We start from the raw sequence: 11,026 nt of genomic DNA, 5'->3' as shown, positions 1-11,026 counted from the left end.
TCTGGCAGGAAAACCAGGCGAGGGCGGCCGTACACACAACCGCCTCCAGAGCCCACCAGCAGGCCCAGGGCGGGGCGCGGCAGGAGGGGCGGTACCTTCATGGGGGCGGGGCCATATGCTGCCACTGACCAATGGCAGCGCGCGACTCAGGCCCCGCCCCTAGAGTCCGCTGCATAGTCATGAGGCGCAGGCCGGCGCTGCGTCAGCGGAAGCGGCGCGCAGCGGCTGTTTCCGACCTGATAAAGCGGCGTTGTCCCCGCGCGCTGGCCGCAGCCTCACAGCGCTCGCACCCTGTCCGAGTAGTTGACTGACGGACCCGCCCGGCCGGCCGCCGCCGAGGGCGCAGCCGCCGCCCGGACGCCCCGCCGCCGCTCCGGTGCGCCCGGGGCCCCGCACCCCAGCCGCCCGCCAGCCCCGCCAGCCCCGCGGCCCCGGCCGGAGGAGACAGGTGAGCGGCCGCACCTGCCGCCCCGCCCCCCTCCGCGCGGCCAGGGCCTCGAACCGGCGGTCCGACCGACCCTGCGTCTTTCCCCGCCCCCACCCGGCTGCTGCGCTGCAGCCCGCACCTGCCCTTGCTGGTCCGCATCCCGGGCCCTGCGGCCGCAGTGTGTGCACTCCTTGCACACCCGCCCGGGGCCACCCCCAGCACTCACCTCCCGCCTCTGGCGTTGAGTGCGCACCCTCCTCTGCCCAGCCCTTGCTAACTTCTGGGAGTTCACGGGCTCTCGGCCCACTACCTGCTCTTGGGTCATCGCTCTCTATCCTTGTCCCCAAACGCGCATTGCTTGCTGCGCTGCTAGCTGGTGGCCTAACCCTTTGCGGGCACCTTTTATTCCCGAAGCCCACCTCGTCCCTGGAGAAGACGGGAGCATTAAGCTCCAGGTGCAGAGCCTCGGATTTGGAGAAGCCCCGTCCCTCTCCCCAGACCAATCTTCCTCCAGTCCCTTGAGTTTAACCCATTCCTCTCCAAGGTGTGCTGCGCTAGATGGTCGCACGGAGAGCATACTCCTGCGGAGGGCTTTTCCAGGGGAGGTATGTCCAAGTTGGGGAGCACAGCCTGCTGGTTAGTTATTCGTAATAATTCTTCAAGGTGGGGCCGGCCATGGGCGGGAAGAGTACTAGGTGTTCTGGGGAGTCAGGATCTTGTGCTTTCCCTGCGGGATACTGATAGAGTATGGTTTAAACTTCTGCCTTAGTTTCCCCTTCCGGTCCCCTAGCTGACCACACACCGGAGCTTGCAGCTTCTTGTTACTGAGGTGTTCAAAGGTGAGTGCCTGGCAAACAGGATTTGGAAGATGAATTGCGATTGAAGCAATTGTTTCTAGTGGTCGTCTAGGCCCAGAAACTCAGTATACCTGGGTCGCCCCACTGGGCGGTGAAGTGTGTTCTAAGCAAATTCCTTGCAGCTGGCTCCACTGTCTGCTGACAGGTAGGGTGTGGTGGAGATCTTTTCCTCTCTTATTTTTCCTTGTAGTAAGAAGCTTAAGTGAAAAGCTAGAGGGGTGCCATACTGCTTAAGGGTGACAAATGGCTGATCATTGAAACTGGGAACCTCCACCAGCTCTGAAACAAATGTGAACGACACCCTCTTGCTGCTTAGATCTGAATCCTGCATTAGAAGAGCAAGTTGATTAAGGCTCTGCAGAGATTTTGCAGAAGCTGCTAAGAAGGGAGAGAGGCAGTGACCGTAGCCTGAAGCTGTGTGGGCTCCAGGTGGGAAGGGACTCCAGCATAATGGAGAAATCAAGTGCTTTAGGGGAGAGATTGGGGAAGTAGGTCATCTGAGAATCCTACACTTGAGTGGCATCCAGGCTGATTGTGGTGGTTTTGTGACTGCTTTGGAGAAGTTCCTTTGAAAGGTTTGAAATGCACGTTAGGTATAAGTGGGGGTGATTTATTTGGGAAATATTCCTGCTTCAACCCCTGGGGACTGTGAAGGGATGCTGCCCTGGGCCAGCACCCCAGTGCCTTGGAGGATACACTGGCTTCTTTGCAGAGATGCTGTGTGCTGCATCTTTGGCCCTTGTTGCATCAAGAAAGTAGATCAGAGATTGGACCTCATGATCTCCGAGGTAGCTTGCTTTTAGCACCCTCAAACTTTGCTTATTGGAGAGGAGGGAGTCTGGGCTGGGGGAGCAGTAAACTGTTCTTGCCGGGGGCTATGATGCCTTCTCTTGGTCTCTTGTGCAGGAAAGGAGCTTCAGAATGTATTTGAGCTGGTGGTTAGGAGATGCTGAATTGATTTCATCTGTGTTACCCAGACACCAGATGAGGGCATCGAACAAGGTGTTCGTGTTTAGGATGCCTCTGTTGCCTTATGTCCTTTTATTGTTCTGAGGACCCTGGTGTCCCAGCTTTGGGTAGCCAGCTAGGGGTGGTTTCTGACAGATTTGTGGCCTGGCACTGAATAAGAGTGACTGCTGATCATTGTAGGTGGCAGACAACCCCAAATTGCTAGTGCCCTCCTGGGGAACACCCCTGGCAGAACTGTGCCTGTAATTTGTGGAACCAGAATGTGCTAAAAGCTGTGTTCTTGTTAAGGGTGGGTGAAGATGCTGCTCTATGCTCGCCTCCTGTGGTTCCTCGGATTTTTTTTTTAATTGTAATGTAATTATGTCACCAAGGGTACACTTAGTGATATGCCATTAGGAGAGAGCCTCAACTGCAGACCAGGTGACATGAATTCTCAGTGGTGTCCAGCAAAGGTTCAGCAGTGGGGACAGCCTCATGCATTAAAAGCCATGTCGGGGAAGACCCCATAAGCCAGAGTCTACAGAGGGCTCAGCTAAAGCACCTCCCCCACCAGCTCCTAGACAAGCTCTCCTTGTTTGCATTAGCGTAACTGCTCCACCAAAGTCAATGAACAAGGATCTTTTTAAATGGGAACTTTCAAAATGTGCCTCGAGTGTCTGCCCCCCCCCCCACTGCCCCCCTCCCCCATCAAGTTCTGAGCCCTGTGATACTCTCTTTCAGAGAAACTTGAGGTTTCTTTTCCATGCTAGTGGAAAGGACATCCCTGTTCTCCGCCTGAGGAACCTGGTCAGGCTCAGGACAGGCCCCTCCCTGATTTTTATGTGAAGACTGGAGTGTGTCTGGAGTTTGTTATTGGTTGTATGTGTTTGGGATTTTTTTTTTTTTCCAGACACATCAGAAGAAGGCATCAGATTCATTACAGATGGTTGTGAGCCACCATGTGGTCGCTGGGATTTGAACTCAGGACCTCTGAAAGAGCAGTTAGTGCTCTTAACCACTGAGCCATCTCTCCAGCCTGGGATTTTGTTTTTTAAAGACTGGGTCTCACATAAGTGAGACTTAACCTTGGACTCCTGATATTCCTGCTTCTACCTCCTGGGTGCCTCCTCCTGACAACTGCTGGAATTACAGTTTTGTACTGAGGTGCCTGGCTCTGCGAAGTGTTGTTAAGAATAAAACACTACTATCATTACAAAAGCTGATGTAGCAGGATTGAAAGTTCAAGTCCAGTCTGGCATATGTAGGGAGACCCCTTTAATATTTAAATTTTATTTTAAGCTATGTATATATGTGTGTTTTTGTATGGATATGTGGATGAGAATATAGGTGCCTGCAGAGGCCAGAATTGTTAGCCCCTCTCAGCCCATTGGAGCTGGAGTTTCAGGTAGTTGTGAACTGTCTAATGTGAATGCTGAGAATCAAACTTGGGTCCTCTGGAAAAGCAATATATGCTTTTAACCACTGAGCCATTTTTCTAGCCTGAGACCTATTTAAAAAAAGAAAAGATTGGGTTCCACTGACTCAGCAGACATAACCCATTCGTGTTTTGTTTTTTTAAATCACTGTTCGATTTCCTCATGCTGATTCTCCAGGGGCCACTCTGTTCCCAGGTGGCCGGCCTTGGAGGGTGTGGGTGTTAGTGCCTCGAACACCAGACAGGCAGTGTGGATGACCCAGTGTATCTGTCTTCAGTGATGCTGTTGCTGGGCTTTTGGGAGCTGTGGGAAGGACACAAAACCTGAGGCTGGAGAGAGGACAGTCCCAAAATACCTGTAGGTCAGCTACTGCTTAGGTGCGGTTGTTGTTTGTTTTGTTTAGATTTATTTATTTTATTATTTTGTATGTATGTTTTTTATTTATGTGTGTGAATGCCTATTATTTTTTTGTTTACTATTTGTGTGTGAATGTATGTCCTACTACATATGTCCAAAGGGGGTCAGAAGAGGATCTCCTGGGGCTGGAGTGGGTGCTGGGAACTGAACCTGGATCCTGTGCTAGACTAAATGCTCTAACCACTGAGTCAGCTTTCCAGAGGAGCCCATTTTGTTGTTGGATTTTTGAGACAGTCTCATATAGCTCGTGCTGCCTCAAATTCATTATGTAGCCAAGGATGACCTCAAACTTCTGATCCTCCTCTCTCTATCCCAGCATGAGCTGCCATACCTGGCTTAGGTTTCTTTTAAATAGGGGCTAACCCTTTCATCGACTTGTTCATCCTTATTTGGTGCTAGGTGTGGCCTCTGAGTGCAGGGGTCTGAGGGTACCAGACTGCTCACAAGTGGAACCCAGAACGGTCATGGACCTGGGATCTACTTTATGGTTTTGATTCTTTTTTGTTTGTTTTTGTTTTTTGAGCCATGGTTTTTCTGTGTATATCTGGCTGTCCTGGAACTCAGTCTATTAACCAGGCTGGCCTCAAACTCAGAAGAGATCCGCCTACCTCTCCTTGAAAGTGCTGGGGTTAAAGGTGTTTGCCCCACTGCCCAGTTATAGTTTTGATCCTTAAGCTTAGCTTCCTGTCCTCTTTCAAGCCCAGAACTGGGAGGCATTGTACAGACTGTCTTCAGTTTCACATCTGTAGAAGGATTTGCCCAGCTGGGCAGTTTGGTAGGGAAGGGTCCTGGCATGGGACTGTTCTTAGCCATTGGATCCTACACAGCCAACCCCTGGTTTGAGTTCCTGTAGTTAGTGTCTCTTGAACTTGCAGACACATGATGACTTGATTAGGCACCACATCTCCCTTTTAGACCATGAAAAATCTTGAGTAAGAAAAGCCACACTTTGGACTATAAGGTAAAGAAACTTTGAGGTGTTGAGGTGGGCATGCATTTGGCTCTGATGTAGTGGACACTGTACTTTGTGTACAAGTCTTACTGCGTAATTTTATGCAGTCACTTAGATGTTGTAAGACAAAGGATAATAAATAGCTCTCGGTTGCCAGCAACTTAGTCACCACTTGAGGGAAATGCAGCCAATCGGCAGAGTGTGATTTTTGGTTTGGAGTAAGGAGGGAGTATTTTTCCATCACATTTTTGGAAGACCAGGATTGAATTCAGGGCCTTCTGTGTGGTATTTACCGCCACCACTGCAGTTCTCCATTGGCTGTGTGTGTTGGGGGGTGTATGTGTGTAAGGTCAGAAACTAACACTGGGTATCTTCCTCTACCTTAATTTTGAATCAAGATTCTTCTACTGAACCCAGGGGCTGGCCAGTGAGTTCCAGGTACCCTCTTGCTTCTGCCTCCTCATCCCAGTGCTGGAGTAAAAGATACTGCCACCATGGCCAGCCCTCACTGTTTTTTGTTTGTTTGTTTGTTTGTTTTGTTTTGTTTGTTAGTTTTAGCAATTTTTTAACGTCTGTGTATTGAAGGGGTACACATACAACTATGTAAAATGTGGGCGTCATAACAACTTGAGTGCTGGGTCTCTCCTTCTCTGTGGCTTCTCATTCCAATTACCTCTGCCTGCTGAGCCATGGCGCCAGACCTCCATCTGTTTACCTACCTACTTATTTATTTACTGGTTTGTTTCGAGGCAGGATTTCTGTTTCCCTGGCTCTTCTGGAACTTGCTCTGTAGACCAGGCTGGCCTCAAACTCAGAGAGCCACCTGCTTTTGACTCCAGAGTGCTGGGATTAAAGGTATGCACTACCACATCTGTACTTTTTTGACATCTATAGTGGAGGTAAAATCACTTATATTGAACAAGGCTGGGCAAGGTAGCCCACACCTGTAATCAAGAAGCTAAGGCAGAGAATTGCCCCAGATCTGAAGCCAGCCTGAGTCACATAATAAATTCCAGGCTAGCCTGGGGTAAAGACTGACCCTGTCTCAAATAACAGAGGGAAAGAAAATAAAGAGCCAGGCATGGTGGCACATACCTGTAATCCTGTCACTCAGGATGTTGAGGCAGGAGGATCAAAGCTGGACATAGGGAACACTAGCTGAATATCAAAAGAAGCTCTCTCATCTACAGTAGTGGTTAAATTTCATTAAAATAGTTGACTTCCCATGTTTTTGTGCAAATGCTCTCATATAGCTTTGAAAAGCTTTGGACATACTTAAAGGTAGGACATATCTAAACTTTTTTGTGTAGACCAGGCTGACCTTGAACTCACAGAAATTTGCCTGCCTCTGCCTCTCCAGTGCTTGGGTCTAATTTTGAATAGCTCTTAAAGTTGTCATTTGTGCTATTTGTAGGCATTTAAAAGTAAGACCCAATGTCAGACACCCTAGTGACATCATTCCCACCATCGATGCCCCTTAAAAGAACAAGAACACATTGTTTTTAATAGTGTCAAAGTCACTGCCCCCCTTCATACTGATGGCTGTGCTTCATTTCCCCCTGTGAAGTTTTATTCTAATGTAACTTGCCTTTGTACTGGAAAGACTTTTTATTGCTTACTTTTGTTCTTTTATGTGACAGAAGTACATGGAAATTGTAATTCAGAACATTTCTGTAATCTTTAGGCTGTGTCAACTCAGTCCGGAAAAGCAGTTTTGACTTTTGTAATTATTGTCTATGGACTTGGTCACAGAACCATAACTCATCATCAGGCCTAGTGTAACATCTGTTACAAAATGCCTTGGAACACCATGGAATTGTCTCTGAACAGAGTGGCTGGGTAGGGGACCTATAAGGTGTCTGTCTCAGGGAAAGGACTTATTGAACTGTCCCTGGGACCTCTACTGCTGGAACATTCTGTGAGAACAGCCCTCCCCCCCTTAAGACAGGGTCTTATACCACATCAGGCTTGTTTAGAACTTGCAGCAACCCTTCTGCCTAGCTTCCCAAGTGCTGGTATTATAAGCACGAGCCATTACACTGTCTGACAGCCTTTTTTTTTTTTTTTGTCTAGGTGTGGAAGAAGCAGAAAGGTGACCTTGGGTCTAGCTGTGGCCTGCCAGGGACTTCTCAGGCAGTTAATTTTAGGAGATACTTGTGAAGATTGTTCCTGGGGACCCTGAGGGTGTTCTTGCAGTTTACCCCATGCTTTTACATGCCTTCTGTATATCTGAGGAACAGAGCCCTTGTTTCATTGAGCTGTCACCGGAGATGGTCTCTTTCACCTCAGTATTGTGTTGCATGCTTTCTACATGCTCGGTGTTAAATGGCAGAAAGATGGGGGATTTCAGAGGCATTTGTGGTTCAGTTAGAGGTTTGCATCTATATTTGGGTTGGTTAAAATGTAAGCCTATGGCATTAAGTCTTGAGTTAAATTTTAATTTGCCAGAAAAAGGCACTGGCAGTAGTAAGAAGACCAAGGTGGTTGGGCCTTGGGGAACCTTGGGGTCTCTTGCTTGGTAATCCAGTGTTTCCATTTGCTTTTTCCTCCTGCTCTAGGCCTGAGGGCTTTTGCAGGTCTCAGGTGAGAGTCATTGGGTAGATTAGGGAGGATGGTGAAGAGAACCAGGACTGGGAGACTAGGGTGTAAGAAACCTCTTCCTGAGAAGCCAGGATGGGCTGCTATGGAGTGCTTAACTGTCCTCAGTCAAATTCTACTAAGGCATGTAAATGTGCCAGGTTGTTGGGATGTTTAATAATTCAACAACAAACTGTTCTAACCTCATGCTCAGAACAGAACATGCAGTGGCTGGAAAGCAACAAAACCAGGCATATGGATAGTGTTGTGTGCCCAGCAGTGGGCAAGAGATCCACAGCATGGTCCAACCTGGCTTTTCACCTGTCTCTGGCATCACCGCTGGTGGGTACAGCCCATGAGACCTAGGTGTGGAAGCTCACATCTACTACCACTGGAAGTTTGAGGTCAGCCTGGGCTATAGAGCAAGACTAAAAAACACAAACCAAAGAGTGCAATCAAGATTGTTGGAGCAAGGACATGTCAGCATAGAAAGGGGACCTTGGACCCTTTGTTCCTGGGGTAAGAGAAGATAATTGAAATCAAAGAATGAGGCTGTTGGAGATGCTGAGTGACCCCAGAAGACAGAGCCAGCCTTGCTGGCTTATCTCCAGCACAGAAGCTGTTTGTCAGTTCTCTTGGTATATCGGGCATCAGGATGGAGGATAGGGTCTCCTGATTTGGGAGCCTATGTGTGCTGAAGGAAAGCAGGTACAGGAAAGGATAGAGGTCCTCTTGCTTTATTTCTCTAGAAATAACTGCACTCACCTGGGCCTCTTTCCAGCATGCAAATCTCCTTCCAGTCAGGCAAGCAACAGGAATACTGAAGTGACTGTTAGTGGTTTTCATATCGCTTATGTAAAACTGTATCAAAGCTTCGAATAGGGAAGCCCTCCCCCACTGAGGCCCCGTACACCTCTGCAGCACTTCCCTCTGCTGGATAGAGTCAGGGCAAGGAATGGGTCAGCCTCTTCTGCCATTGCTCAGCACCATTTGAAGGCAGTTCTGACTTGGGGGAGAGCTTGAACAGGGAGGTCAGGTTATAGATCAAACTGTTTGTTTTCCAACAGATAGCCTGTAACTGGGTATGTATGGGGAGTAGGGTACACGTGTGTGTGTGTGTGTGTGTGTGTGTGTGTGTGTGTGTGTGTGTGTGTGTGTGTATGTGTGTGTGTGTGTGTGGTGGGGTGGGGCAGGCAATAGGGACCAACAGTTGTGTCCCTAAGGCAAAGTGCAGGGAATTCCAAAGCTATTGAAAACATTTCCACTCTTGTTGAATGAGTCATATATAGTTAAAGTGATCTTAATTCTGAAGAGGGTGGGGAGGGGCCTGCACCTTTTACTCTTAGTGGGAGCTTGGCAGAGCCCAGCTTTGTCCTGGGAGGAGTACAGGGAGTGGCCAGCCACGGCTTTGTGTCCTTGGCCCAGAAACTACCTCTGCTCCCAGGGCTTTCAGTGTCTGTGTGATAACCACAGGCCCAAAGGGTATTCTTGTGGAATAGGCACTTGAAGAGTAGGAGTGACAGCCACAAACACAAAGAGCATTGAGCCCTCTGATAGGATGCAGAATGTGAAGGTTAAGTGACCTGCCCAGAGCACCATCAGGGCTGGCTAAGCCTAGTGCATTCTACCCGGGGTGTGTCCGGCTGCCTGGCTTATGTTCCCAAGTCAAGCATTACTTGTTTTCTGCCCCGGGGAAATGTGGAAGTGCCATCTTTCCTTGCTTTCCAGCTCAAGGCCCTTCTTTTGTTGCTACCCATGCCAAGAGGTTGCCCACTGCTGGAGGAGGCTCATCTTGACTACTGGCTGCTCATCTGCTGGTCTTGGACTTTTTTATTAGGAGTGTAAGAAGTATCTCTGAGCTGGCTCAGTCCTTGTGTTGTCTCACTTGGTTCCCTACAGCTGTAAAGACAAGCAGCTTCCCTGGTACTATAGTGTGAACCTGCCCTGGTACCCATTTCCTTCTTGTGTCGTCATTGCTATCAGGTCAGCTAGGTCATGAGCTAGGCCGGGGCTGGTTCTGCAATCTATTCTACCCTGATGTTTCTCTGTGGCCTGATCAGAAGGTTGTTTCTGAAATGTGTTATTGCTGTTTTCAGACCTAGAAAGGTGAACAGCACAGTAGAGATAGTGTCATCTCTGCTTGTTACCCAACACCCACAAAGGTCTATGTGCTTCTAGTCTGAACTGTCCTTTTTGTTTTGCTTTGTTTTATTTCGACGTGTCTTGTTATGTAGCCATTGTTGGTCTGGAAGTTGTCCTCTTTCTGTCTCAGTCTCCTAAGCTCTGGGACTGCTGGGATTCAGGCATGTGCAGCCAATACCTGAAAAGTTTGGTGGGCCTTATATGCTAGGCAAACATTCAACCACAGAGCTGAGCCATATTCCCAACCTTGTGCTTCTAATTAAAAAAAAAAAAAAAAAAAAGGGTTTTTGTTTTGATTCTGGACCTCACGTAGCTGAGGTGGATAGCTGAGGCTGGTTTTTGAACTCTATTTTCCAAGTGCTGAGATTAGGTATATGGCCACCATCCTGGCTTGTTTTTCCAGTTCTGAGTGTCATTTTCACCTAATACTTGTGTGTGTGTGTGTGTGTGTGTGTGTGTAAAAGATACTGGAATAAGATACTTAAAACCAACCAAGTACTCAATAAAATCAGAGCAGGTTTTGAAGGAGTAGATTGCCTGTGACAATGTCACTAGTAATGGAGGAAGATGTGGGGCAGAAAGGAGCTCTGCCTGCAGATCTCCATGGTAGGAGCAGCTGTGTGTGCAGACGGGTGGCATTGTCACCACTGTTATCAGCACATACTGACAGTTGGCGCCATCTCTGGCCAGGGGCGCTGGGTCCCGATAAGCCTTCCAGGAGTGATGGTGGTTTGTGGTGTCAGGCCTAGATAGGGTTTTTATATGGGTCTGTGGGAAACTGGAAGCCACCATACAGAGCATGGCTTCCACCTATAGAATGGTACAGAAAAACAGTTGAGGGGATGTAGGATTACTTACCCATGCTTTGCTCAGGTCTGGTGCACCCAGTAAACTGTTGATGCCCACGCAGTTCTGTTTCGCTTTGGAGTCTTAGGTTGGCCATTGCCAAGGAATAGGAACATTGCCTAGGAATAGGAAGGGGATTCCTGTGCCCATCTGTGAGCCCTTTGTTGGAGTCCTGGGTCACTGGATCTTAGTGGCTACAGGGAAGGCAGTTGTGATGCTTACACAATACCACAAGGTAGATTAGCGAGTCCTGGGAACTGAGTGTGTTCTAGAATGGTATATTGAATTTAGTGGGACACCAGGATCTTAGAAATACCATAGGCAGAGGCCTTAAAAACAGTTTACTTTCCATTGGCTTGGAGGTTGTGGAGACCCAATAGCAGGATGCTTCTCAGTCTGTTTGCTGAGGAAAGGAACATTTGAT

General features: G+C 48.5%; 1 protein-coding gene across 1 annotated transcript in view; it reads left to right on the top strand.

Moving 5' to 3' along the window:
* Window positions 1–309: 309 nt before the first annotated feature.
* Window positions 310–11,026, top strand: part of SLC45A4 (solute carrier family 45 member 4) — a 68,158-nt gene continuing 57,441 nt past the window's right edge. The window contains exon 1 of the mRNA XM_080939185.1: window positions 310–448. The gene's annotated coding sequence lies outside the window, so the exon portion shown is untranslated. The remainder of the gene's footprint in view (window positions 449–11,026) is intronic.

This window comes from Micromys minutus (assembly GCF_963924665.1).
Source record: "Micromys minutus genome assembly, chromosome: 27".
Lineage (NCBI taxonomy): Eukaryota > Metazoa > Chordata > Mammalia > Rodentia > Muridae > Micromys > Micromys minutus.
Note: the sequence above shows the minus strand (reverse complement) of the source record. Positions and strands in the feature narration are given on the sequence as shown.